Here is a 12,500-nt window from a genome sequence, read left to right as displayed (position 1 = left end):
CGCGTCTCTCGCCTTCATTTTGGACACGAGCGCCTGTGGACGGACGGCCGGAGTCAACGTGGGGGTGGCCCGTCCTCCAATCGTGTCAAGAGACCCCCGCACCGGCCTCTGACCGAGTTCCCCAAACCTGGGTGACGAGCACCGCAGGGCGGCAGCGCCGTCGCACTTGGCCGGATGGCAGCGGGAAGGACCAGCCTATACACAATAGCGGCCACCCACTCCCAGAGCCGGTCGTGCGGCGCCCGAGGCCGTCCCTCGACTCGTAAGGGGCTTTAACGTGTGCTCAGGCAAGGGTCAGCCCACACCCTTCCTGGCGGCACCCAAGGGATCCAGGCCACTCGCGTCTCTCGCCTTCATTTTGGACACGAGCGCCTGTGGACGGACGGCCGGAGTCAACGTGGGGGTGGCCCGTCCTCCAATCGTGTCAAGAGACCCCCGCACCGGCCTCTGACCGAGTTCCCCAAACCTGGGTGACGAGCACCGCAGGGCGGCAGCGCCGTCGCACTTGGCCGGATGGCAGCGGGAAGGACCAGCCTATACACAATAGCGGCCACCCACTCCCAGAGCCGGTCGTGCGGCGCCCGAGGCCGTCCCTCGACTCGTAAGGGGCTTTAACGTGTGCTCAGGCAAGGGTCAGCCCACACCCTTCCTGGCGGCACCCAAGGGATCCAGGCCACTCGCGTCTCTCGCCTTCATTTTGGACACGAGCGCCTGTGGAGGGACGGCCGGAGTCAACGTGGGGATGGCCCGTCCTCCAATCGTGTCAAGAGACCCCCCGCACCGGCCTCTGACCGAGTTCCCCAAACCTGGGTGACGAGCACCGCAGGGCGGCAGAGCCGTCGCACTTGGCCGGATGGCAGCGGGAAGGACCAGCCTATTCACAATAGCGGCCACCCACTCCCAGAGCCGGTCGTGCGGCGCCCGAGGCCGGCCCTCGACTCGTAAGAGGCTTTAACGTGTGCTCAGGCAAGGGTCAGCCCACACCCTTCCTGGCGGCACCCAAGGGATCCAGGCCACTCGCGTCTCTCGCCTTCATTTTGGACACGAGCGCCTGTGGAGGGACGGCCGGAGTCAACGTGGGGATGGCCCGTCCTCCAATCGTGTCAAGAGACCCCCCGCCACGGCCTCTGACCGAGTTCCCCAAACCTGGGTGACGAGCAGCGCAGGGCGGCAGAGCCGTCGCACTTGGCCGGATGGCAGCAGGAAGGACCAGCCTATTCACAATAGCGGCCACCCACTCCCAGAGCCGGTCGTGCGGCGCCCGAGGCCGGCCCTCGACTCGTAAGAGGCTTTACGGAGTGCTCAGGCAAGGGTCAGCCCGCACCCTTCCTGGCAGCACCCAAGGGAACCAGGCCACTCGCGTCTCTCGCCTTCATTTTGGACACGAGCGCCTGTGGAGGGACGGCCGGAGTCAACGTGGGGATGGCCCGTCCTCCAATCGTGTCAAGAGACCCCCCGCCACAGCCTCTGACCGAGTTCCCCAAACCTGGGTGACGAGCACCGCAGGGCGGCAGAGCCGTCGCACTTGGCCGGGTGGCAGCGGGAAGGACCAGCCTATTCACAATAGCGGCCACCCACTCCCAGAGCCGGTCGTGCGGCGCCCGAGGCCGGCCCTCGACTCGTAAGAGGCTTTAGGGAGTGCTCAGGCAAGGGTCAGCCCGCATCCTTCCTGGCAGCACCCAAGGGAACCAGGCCACTCGCGTCTCTCGCCTTCATTTTGGACACGAGCGCCTGTGGAGGGACGGCCGGAGTCAACGTGGGGATTGCCCGCCCTCCAATCGTGTCAAGAGACCTCCACACAGGTCTCTGACCGACTCTTAGAACAGACAGGGAGAGTTTGGCAATTCTGTCAAAAAATTGACAAAGTGTCAAAAATTCGACTTCCAAGAGCTCTCCAGCATGCACTCATACCCGCCATTAGAGTGCTATGCCCGTGGAACCGTTTTTCGGATGCCTTTCAAAAAGGTCCCGCGCCGCCATTTTGTTCTAAAAATCGTGTTCCCAGAAATCTCCGGGTACCCCGCCAACCTCACTGTGTAACAAATGCAAGTGGCACTGAATGGGTCTGAATTTCAAATTTGACTGCATCGCTCTGGAACTCGATCCCCGCAAAACCGTTTGGATTTTTCCCGCTCGGGACTTCCGCGACAGACAAAGTTAAAGTTTTCGGGCTGCAGACACAAAATGACAGTTGGCCATTTGCCGGGCTCAATTCACACAGTTCCTGCGGCACTTCGGAACACATGTTCGGCGCGAGTTTGTGAATCTTTCCCGATGCTTCGGCACTTTCCTCCGCTGACACTTAGAATATTTTTCACACTTTGCTGAAAAATTTTCTAAGTGTTTTTTCCTAAGTTTTTCTGGTTACTGATTTATTATTTTTGATCATTTTTCTAAGTTTTTCTGGTTACTCATTTCTCATTTTCGGGCATTTTTCTAAGTTTTTCTAGTTACTGATTTCTTCTTTTTGGGCATTTTTCTAAGTTTTTCTGGTTACTCATTTCTCATTTTCGGGCATTTTTCTAAGTTTTTCTAGTTACTGATTTCTTCTTTTTGGGCATTTTTCTAAGTTTTTCTGGTTACTCATTTCTTCTTTTTGGGCATTTTTCTAAGTTTTTCTGGTTACTCATTTCTTCTTTTTGGGCATTTTTCTAAGTTTTTCTGGTTACTCATTTCTCATTTTCGGGCATTTTTCTAAGTTTTTCTAGTTACTGATTTCTTCTTTTTGGGCATTTTTCTAAGTTTTTCTGGTTACTCATTTCTTCTTTTTGGGCATTTTTCTAAGTTTTTCTGGTTACTCATTTCTTCTTTTTGGGCATTTTTCTAAGTTTTTCTGGTTACTCATTTCTCATTTTCGGGCATTTTTCTAAGTTTTTCTAGTTACTGATTTCTTCTTTTTGGGCATTTTTCTAAGTTTTTCTAGTTACTCATTTCTTCTTTTTGGGCATTTTTCTAAGTTTTTCTGGTTACTCATTTCTCATTTTCGGGCATTTTTCTAAGTTTTTCTAGTTACTGATTTCTTCTTTTTGGGCATTTTTCTAAGTTTTTCTGGTTACTCATTTCTTCTTTTTGGGCATTTTTCTAAGTTTTTCTGGTTACTCATTTCTCATTTTCGGGCATTTTTCTAAGTTTTTCTAGTTACTGATTTCTTCTTTTTGGGCATTTTTCTAAGTTTTTCTGGTTACTCATTTCTTATTTTTGGGCATTTTTCTAAGTTTTTCTAGTTACTGATTTCTTCTTTTTGGGCATTTTTCTAAGTTTTTCTGGTTACTCATTTCTTCTTTTTGGGCATTTTTCTAAGTTTTTCTGGTTACTCATTTCTTCTTTTTGGGCATTTTTCTAAGTTTTTCTGGTTACTCATTTCTCATTTTCGGGCATTTTTCTAAGTTTTTCTAGTTACTGATTTCTTCTTTTTGGGCATTTTTCTAAGTTTTTCTGGTTACTCATTTCTTATTTTTGGGCATTTTTCTAAGTTTTTCTAGTTACTGATTTCTTCTTTTTGGGCATTTTTCTTAGTTTTTCTGGTTACTCATTTCTCATTTTCGGGCATTTTTCTAAGTTTTTCTAGTTACTGATTTCTTCTTTTTGGGCATTTTTCTAAGTTTTTCTGGTTACTCATTTCTTATTTTTGGGCATTTTTCTAAGTTTTTCTAGTTACTGATTTCTTCTTTTTGGGCATTTTTCTAAGTTTTTCTGGTTACTCATTTCTCATTTTCGGGCATTTTTCTAAGTTTTTCTAGTTACTGATTTCTTCTTTTTGGGCATTTTTCTAAGTTTTTCTGGTTACTCATTTCTTATTTTTGGGCATTTTTCTAAGTTTTTCTAGTTACTGATTTCTTCTTTTTGGGCATTTTTCTTAGTTTTTCTGGTTACTCATTTCTCATTTTCGGGCATTTTTCTAAGTTTTTCTAGTTACTGATTTCTTCTTTTTGGGCATTTTTCTAAGTTTTTCTGGTTACTCATTTCTTATTTTTGGGCATTTTTCTAAGTTTTTCTAGTTACTGATTTCTTCTTTTTGGGCATTTTTCTAAGTTTTTCTGGTTACTCATTTCTCATTTTCGGGCATTTTTCTAAGTTTTTCTGGTTACTGATTTCTTCTTTTTGGGCATTTTTTCTAAGTTTTTCTGGTTACTGATTTCCCAACGTTGGAAATGCATGAAACTCGGCCTGAACACGGTGGCAGGGTCCGCTCTCGAAGGCGAGACCTTCGGCAGAACCACCGGGTCAAATCCGGCCGGGCTAGCCGGCCTCGAGCACTCAAAGTCGGTATGAGCAGTCAAGTTCGCTCCCATCACAGTTTGGACCCTAAAAAATCTAAGTGTCACTGGTTACTGATTTGTACTGACTCGAAAAAATTCTAAGTGTCGTTGGTTACTGATTTGTAACCACCGGGTCAAATCCGGCCGGGCTAGCAGGCCTCGAGCACTCAAAGTCGGTATGAGCAGTCAAGTTCGCTCCCATCACAGTCTGGACCCTAAAAAATTCTAAGTGTCACTGGTGACTGATTTGTACTGACTGAATAAAATTCTAAGTGTCGTTGGTTACTGATTTGTAACCACCGGGTCAAATCCGGCCGGGCTAGCCGGCCTCGAGCACTCAAAGTCGGTATGAGCAGTCAAGTTCGCTCCCATCACAGTCTGGACCCTAAAAAATTCTAAGTGTCACTGGTTACTGATTTGTACTGATTCAAAAAAATTCTAAGTGTCGATGGTTACTGATTTGTACTGACTGAAATAAATTCTAAGTGACGTTGTTTACTGATTTGTAACCACCGGGTCAAATCCGGCTGGTCTAGCCGGCCCCGAGCACTCAAAGTCGGTATGAGCAGTCAGGTTCGCTCCCATCACAGTTTGGACCACTTGCCGACTTGGGAAATGCACGAAAATCGGCCCCAACGCGGGGGCCGGTCCGCTCTCAAAGTCGAGACCTTCGGCTGAACCACCGGGTCAAATCCGGCCGGGCTAGCCGGCCTCGAGCACTCAAAGTCGGTATGAGCAGTCAGGTTCGCTCCCATCACAGTTTGGACCACTTGCCGACTTGGGAAATGCACGAAAATCGGCCCCAACGCGGGGGCCGGTCCGCTCTCAAAGTCGAGACCTTCGGCTGAACCACCGGGTCAAATCCGGCCGGGCTAGCCGGCCTCGAGCACTCAAAGTCGGTATGAGCAGTCAAGTTCGCTCCCATCACAGTCTGGACCCTAAAAAATTCTAAGTGTCACTGGTTACTGATTTGTACTGATTCAAAAAAATTCTAAGTGTCACTGGTTACTGATTTGTAACCACCGGGTCAAATCCGGCTGGGCTAGCCGGCCTCGAGCACTCAAAGTCGGTATGAGCAGTCAAGTTCGCTCCCATCACAGTTTGGACCCTAAAAAATCTAAGTGTCACTGGTTACTGATTTGTACTGACTCTAAAAAATTCTAAGTGTCACTGGTTACTGATTTGTACTGACTGGAAAAAATTCTAAGTGTCGTTGGTTACTGATTTGTACTGCATCAAAAAAATTCTAAGTGTCACTGGTTACTGATTTGTACTGACTCTAAAAAATTCTAAGTGTCCTTGGTTACTGATTTGTACTGCATCAAAAAAATTCTAAGTGTCGTTGGTTACTGATTTGTACTGCATCAAAAAAATTCTAAGTGTCACTGGTTACTGATTTGTACTGACTCAAAAAAATTCTAAGTGTCGTTGGTTACTGATTTGTACTGAGCCTAAAAAATTCTAAGTGTCACTGGTTACTGATTTGTACTGCCTCGAAAAAATTCTAAGTGTCACTGGTTACTGATTTGTACTGCCTCGAAAAAATTCTAAGTGTCGTTGGTTACTGATTTGTAACCACCGGGTCAAATCCGGCCGGGCTAGCCGGCCTCGAGCACTCAAAGTCGGTATGAGCAGTCAGGTTCGCTCCCATCACAGTTTGGACCACTTGCCGACTTGGGAAATGCACGAAAATCGGCCCCAACGCGGGGGCCGGTCCGCTCTCAAAGTCGAGACCTTCGGCTGAACCACCGGGTCAAATCCGGCCGGGCTAGCCGGCCTCGAGCACTCAAAGTCGGTATGAGCAGTCAAGTTCGCTCCCATCACAGTTTGGACCACTTGCCGACTTGGGAAATGCATGAAAATCGGCCCGAACGCGGGGGCCGGTCCGCTCTCAAAGTCGAGACCTTCGGCTGAACCACCGGGTCAAATCCGGCTGGGCTAGCCGCCCCCGAGCGCTCAAAGTCGGTATGAGCAGTCAAGTTCGGTCCCATCACAGTCTGGACCACTTGCCGACGTTGGAAATGCACGAAAATCGGCCCGAACGCGGGGGCCGGTCCGCTCCCGAAGGCGGGACACTCACCCTAAGCCTGGCCCCACCGCCGGCCAACACACCCTTCAAAATCACACCCATCCGACCATGCTACTCAAAAAGGATCCAAATTCAGAAACACCCCCTTCAAAAGGCACTCCGTCCCCGGCCACACTACCGGGGCATGCTCCCCTGGGCGATAATTAAGCCCCCACGACTAATTGAAGCCAACCACAGCCGCAACTCGAAAGGAGAAGTCAGTAACCAATTCAAAAATGCACTTGGTTACTGACTTCTACAGACTCAAAAAAATTCTAAGTGTCGTTGGTTACTGATTTGCACTGAGCCTAAAAAATTCTAAGTGTCACTGGTTACTGATTTGTACTGAGCCTAAAAAATTCTAAGTGTCACTGGTTACTGATTTGTACTGACTCAAAAAAATTCTAAGTGTCGTTGGTTACTGATTTGTACTGACTGGAAAAAATTCTAAGTGTCACTGGTTACTGATTTGTACTGCCTCAAAAAAATTCTAAGTGTCACTGGTTACTGATTTGTACTGACTCTAAAAAATTCTAAGTGTCCTTGGTTACTGATTTGTACTGCATCAAAAAAATTCTAAGTGTCGTTGGTTACTGATTTGTAACCACCGGGTCAAATCCGGCTGGGCTAGCCGGCCTCGAGCACTCAAAGTCGGTATGAGCAGTCAAGTTCGCTCCCATCACAGTTTGGACCCTAAAAAATCTAAGTGTCACTGGTTACTGATTTGTACTGACTCTAAAAAATTCTAAGTGTCACTGGTTACTGATTTGTACTGACTGGAAAAAATTCTAAGTGTCGTTGGTTACTGATTTGTACTGCATCAAAAAAATTCTAAGTGTCACTGGTTACTGATTTGTACTGACTCTAAAAAATTCTAAGTGTCCTTGGTTACTGATTTGTACTGCATCAAAAAAATTCTAAGTGTCGTTGGTTACTGATTTGTACTGCATCAAAAAAATTCTAAGTGTCACTGGTTACTGATTTGTACTGACTCAAAAAAATTCTAAGTGTCGTCGGTTACTGATTTGTAACCACCGGGTCAAATCCGGCCGGGCTAGCCGGCCCCGAGCACTCAAAGTCGGTATGAGCAGTCAAGTTCGCTCCCATCACAGTTTGGACCCTAAAAAAAGTCTAAGTGTCACTGGTTACTGATTTGTACTGAGCCTAAAAAATTCTAAGTGTCACTGGTTACTGATTTGTACTGCCTCTAAAAAATTCTAAGTGTCGTTGGTTACTGATTTGTAACCACCGGGTCAAATCCGGCCGGGCTAGCCGGCCTCGAGCACTCAAAGTCGGTATGAGCAGTCAGGTTCGCTCCCATCACAGTTTGGACCACTTGCCGACTTGGGAAATGCACGAAAATCGGCCCCAACGCGGGGGCCGGTCCGCTCTCAAAGTCGAGACCTTCGGCTGAACCACCGGGTCAAATCCGGCCGGGCTAGCCGGCCTCGAGCACTCAAAGTCGGTATGAGCAGTCAAGTTCGCTCCCATCACAGTTTGGACCACTTGCCGACTTGGGAAATGCATGAAAATCGGCCCGAACGCGGGGGCCGGTCCGCTCTCAAAGTCGAGACCTTCGGCTGAACCACCGGGTCAAATCCGGCTGGGCTAGCCGCCCCCGAGCGCTCAAAGTCGGTATGAGCAGTCAAGTTCGGTCCCATCACAGTCTGGACCACTTGCCGACGTTGGAAATGCACGAAAATCGGCCCGAACGCGGGGGCCGGTCCGCTCCCGAAGGCGGGACACTCACCCTAAGCCTGGCCCCACCGCCGGCCAACACACCCTTCAAAATCACACCCATCCGACCATGCTACTCAAAAAGGATCCAAATTCAGAAACACCCCCTTCAAAAGGCACTCCGTCCCCGGCCACACTACCGGGGCATGCTCCCCTGGGCGATAATTAAGCCCCCACGACTAATTGAAGCCAACCACAGCCGCAACTCGAAAGGAGAAGTCAGTAACCAATTCAAAAATGCACTTGGTTACTGACTTCTACAGACTCAAAAAAATTCTAAGTGTCGTTGGTTACTGATTTGCACTGAGCCTAAAAAATTCTAAGTGTCACTGGTTACTGATTTGTACTGAGCCTAAAAAATTCTAAGTGTCACTGGTTACTGATTTGTACTGACTCAAAAAAATTCTAAGTGTCGTTGGTTACTGATTTGTACTGACTGGAAAAAATTCTAAGTGTCACTGGTTACTGATTTGTACTGCCTCAAAAAAATTCTAAGTGTCACTGGTTACTGATTTGTACTGACTCTAAAAAATTCTAAGTGTCCTTGGTTACTGATTTGTACTGCATCAAAAAAATTCTAAGTGTCGTTGGTTACTGATTTGTAACCACCGGGTCAAATCCGGCTGGGCTAGCCGGCCTCGAGCACTCAAAGTCGGTATGAGCAGTCAAGTTCGCTCCCATCACAGTTTGGACCCTAAAAAATCTAAGTGTCACTGGTTACTGATTTGTACTGACTCTAAAAAATTCTAAGTGTCACTGGTTACTGATTTGTACTGACTGGAAAAAATTCTAAGTGTCGTTGGTTACTGATTTGTACTGCATCAAAAAAATTCTAAGTGTCACTGGTTACTGATTTGTACTGACTCTAAAAAATTCTAAGTGTCCTTGGTTACTGATTTGTACTGCATCAAAAAAATTCTAAGTGTCGTTGGTTACTGATTTGTACTGCATCAAAAAAATTCTAAGTGTCACTGGTTACTGATTTGTACTGACTCAAAAAAATTCTAAGTGTCGTCGGTTACTGATTTGTAACCACCGGGTCAAATCCGGCCGGGCTAGCCGGCCCCGAGCACTCAAAGTCGGTATGAGCAGTCAAGTTCGCTCCCATCACAGTTTGGACCCTAAAAAAAGTCTAAGTGTCACTGGTTACTGATTTGTACTGAGCCTAAAAAATTCTAAGTGTCACTGGTTACTGATTTGTACTGCCTCTAAAAAATTCTAAGTGTCGTTGGTTACTGATTTGTAACCACCGGGTCAAATCCGGCCGGGCTAGCCGGCCTCGAGCACTCAAAGTCGGTATGAGCAGTCAGGTTCGCTCCCATCACAGTTTGGACCACTTGCCGACTTGGGAAATGCACGAAAATCGGCCCCAACGCGGGGGCCGGTCCGCTCTCAAAGTCGAGACCTTCGGCTGAACCACCGGGTCAAATCCGGCCGGGCTAGCCGGCCTCGAGCACTCAAAGTCGGTATGAGCAGTCAAGTTCGCTCCCATCACAGTTTGGACCACTTGCCGACTTGGGAAATGCATGAAAATCGGCCCGAACGCGGGGGCCGGTCCGCTCTCAAAGTCGAGACCTTCGGCTGAACCACCGGGTCAAATCCGGCTGGGCTAGCCGCCCCCGAGCGCTCAAAGTCGGTATGAGCAGTCAAGTTCGGTCCCATCACAGTCTGGACCACTTGCCGACGTTGGAAATGCACGAAAATCGGCCCGAACGCGGGGGCCGGTCCGCTCCCGAAGGCGGGACACTCACCCTAAGCCTGGCCCCACCGCCGGCCAACACACCCTTCAAAATCACACCCATCCGACCATGCTACTCAAAAAGGATCCAAATTCAGAAACACCCCCTTCAAAAGGCACTCCGTCCCCGGCCACACTACCGGGGCATGCTCCCCTGGGCGATAATTAAGCCCCCACGACTAATTGAAGCCAACCACAGCCGCAACTCGAAAGGAGAAGTCAGTAACCAATTCAAAAATGCACTTGGTTACTGACTTCTACAGACTCAAAAAAATTCTAAGTGTCGTTGGTTACTGATTTGCACTGAGCCTAAAAAATTCTAAGTGTCACTGGTTACTGATTTGTACTGAGCCTAAAAAATTCTAAGTGTCACTGGTTACTGATTTGTACTGACTCAAAAAAATTCTAAGTGTCGTTGGTTACTGATTTGTACTGACTGGAAAAAATTCTAAGTGTCACTGGTTACTGATTTGTACTGCCTCAAAAAAATTCTAAGTGTCACTGGTTACTGATTTGTACTGACTCTAAAAAATTCTAAGTGTCCTTGGTTACTGATTTGTACTGCATCAAAAAAATTCTAAGTGTCGTTGGTTACTGATTTGTAACCACCGGGTCAAATCCGGCTGGGCTAGCCGGCCTCGAGCACTCAAAGTCGGTATGAGCAGTCAAGTTCGCTCCCATCACAGTTTGGACCCTAAAAAATCTAAGTGTCACTGGTTACTGATTTGTACTGACTCTAAAAAATTCTAAGTGTCACTGGTTACTGATTTGTACTGACTGGAAAAAATTCTAAGTGTCGTTGGTTACTGATTTGTACTGCATCAAAAAAATTCTAAGTGTCACTGGTTACTGATTTGTACTGACTCTAAAAAATTCTAAGTGTCCTTGGTTACTGATTTGTACTGCATCAAAAAAATTCTAAGTGTCGTTGGTTACTGATTTGTACTGCATCAAAAAAATTCTAAGTGTCACTGGTTACTGATTTGTACTGACTCAAAAAAATTCTAAGTGTCGTCGGTTACTGATTTGTAACCACCGGGTCAAATCCGGCCGGGCTAGCCGGCCCCGAGCACTCAAAGTCGGTATGAGCAGTCAAGTTCGCTCCCATCACAGTTTGGACCCTAAAAAAAGTCTAAGTGTCACTGGTTACTGATTTGTACTGAGCCTAAAAAATTCTAAGTGTCACTGGTTACTGATTTGTACTGCCTCTAAAAAATTCTAAGTGTCGTTGGTTACTGATTTGTAACCACCGGGTCAAATCCGGCCGGGCTAGCCGGCCTCGAGCACTCAAAGTCGGTATGAGCAGTCAGGTTCGCTCCCATCACAGTTTGGACCACTTGCCGACTTGGGAAATGCACGAAAATCGGCCCCAACGCGGGGGCCGGTCCGCTCTCAAAGTCGAGACCTTCGGCTGAACCACCGGGTCAAATCCGGCCGGGCTAGCCGGCCTCGAGCACTCAAAGTCGGTATGAGCAGTCAAGTTCGCTCCCATCACAGTTTGGACCACTTGCCGACTTGGGAAATGCATGAAAATCGGCCCGAACGCGGGGGCCGGTCCGCTCTCAAAGTCGAGACCTTCGGCTGAACCACCGGGTCAAATCCGGCTGGGCTAGCCGCCCCCGAGCGCTCAAAGTCGGTATGAGCAGTCAAGTTCGGTCCCATCACAGTCTGGACCACTTGCCGACGTTGGAAATGCACGAAAATCGGCCCGAACGCGGGGGCCGGTCCGCTCCCGAAGGCGGGACACTCACCCTAAGCCTGGCCCCACCGCCGGCCAACACACCCTTCAAAATCACACCCATCCGACCATGCTACTCAAAAAGGATCCAAATTCAGAAACACCCCCTTCAAAAGGCACTCCGTCCCCGGCCACACTACCGGGGCATGCTCCCCTGGGCGATAATTAAGCCCCCACGACTAATTGAAGCCAACCACAGCCGCAACTCGAAAGGAGAAGTCAGTAACCAATTCAAAAATGCACTTGGTTACTGACTTCTACAGACTCAAAAAAATTCTAAGTGTCGTTGGTTACTGATTTGTACTGAGCCTAAAAAATTCTAAGTGTCACTGGTTACTGATTTGTACTGAGCCTAAAAAATTCTAAGTGTCACTGGTTACTGATTTGTACTGACTCAAAAAAATTCTAAGTGTCGTTGGTTACTGATTTGTACTGACTGGAAAAAATTCTAAGTGTCACTGGTTACTGATTTGTACTGCCTCAAAAAAATTCTAAGTGTCACTGGTTACTGATTTGTACTGACTCTAAAAAATTCTAAGTGTCCTTGGTTACTGATTTGTACTGCATCAAAAAAATTCTAAGTGTCACTGGTTACTGATTTGTACTGACTCAAAAAAATTCTAAGTGTCGTTGGTTACTGATTTGTACTGAGCCTAAAAAATTCTAAGTGTCACTGGTTACTGATTTGTACTGCCTCGAAAAAATTCTAAGTGTCACTGGTTACTGATTTGTACTGCCTCGAAAAAATTCTAAGTGTCACTGGTTACTGATTTGTACTGACTCTAAAAAATTCTAAGTGTCCTTGGTTACTGATTTGTACTGCATCAAAAAAATTCTAAGTGTCACTGGTTACTGATTTGTACTGACTCAAAAAAATTCTAAGTGTCGTCGGTTACTGATTTGTAACCACCGGGTCAAATCCGGCCGGGCTAGCCGGCCTCGAGCACTCAAAGTCGGTAT

The sequence above is a fragment of the Chiloscyllium plagiosum genome, unplaced genomic scaffold (genome assembly GCF_037043375.1).
Source record: "Chiloscyllium plagiosum isolate Xiang-an unplaced genomic scaffold, Cpla_swu_hap1 HiC_scaffold_61, whole genome shotgun sequence".
Classification (NCBI taxonomy): Eukaryota; Metazoa; Chordata; class Chondrichthyes; order Orectolobiformes; family Hemiscylliidae; genus Chiloscyllium; species Chiloscyllium plagiosum.
The sequence above is the reverse complement of the archived record's forward strand: the minus strand, read 5'-3'. Positions refer to the sequence as shown.